This window comes from Camelina sativa, unplaced genomic scaffold, assembly GCF_000633955.1.
Source record: "Camelina sativa cultivar DH55 unplaced genomic scaffold, Cs unpScaffold14959, whole genome shotgun sequence".
Classification (NCBI taxonomy): Eukaryota; Viridiplantae; Streptophyta; class Magnoliopsida; order Brassicales; family Brassicaceae; genus Camelina; species Camelina sativa.
In genome coordinates, this window is record NW_010935985.1 from 1 (window position 1) to 324 (window position 324).

General features: G+C 36.1%; 1 long non-coding RNA gene across 1 annotated transcript; it reads left to right on the forward strand.

The window, feature by feature from the left end:
- LOC104775452 lies at positions 1-324 on the forward strand. Its single transcript, XR_765925.1, has 3 exons — positions 1-42; positions 157-176; positions 261-324. It is a non-coding gene; the product is annotated as an uncharacterized LOC104775452 (long non-coding RNA).

Sequence of the window (324 nt, forward strand, 5' to 3'; positions counted from 1 at the left end):
AGGCATTTGAAGATGCTTCTTTTGATGCTGTTATTGATAAGGGTATGCTTCATACATGTTTAAATCCCATTACTAGCCGCAATGCATTTTTTGCGTTTTCATGTAATAAAAATTTTTGGACTTTGTGTGTGTGTGTGTGTGTGTGTGTGTTTTCAGGAACCTTAGACTCCATTTTGGTGAGTGAGCTGAGGTCTACTTTTTCTTTTTTACTTTATTCTATATCTCTAGAGGTTATGATTTTCTGACGAGAAGTCTTATAGTGTGGGAGCAATTCGAGGCAATACTCAACACAAATGCTTGAGGAAGTTTGGAGGTACTTTTATA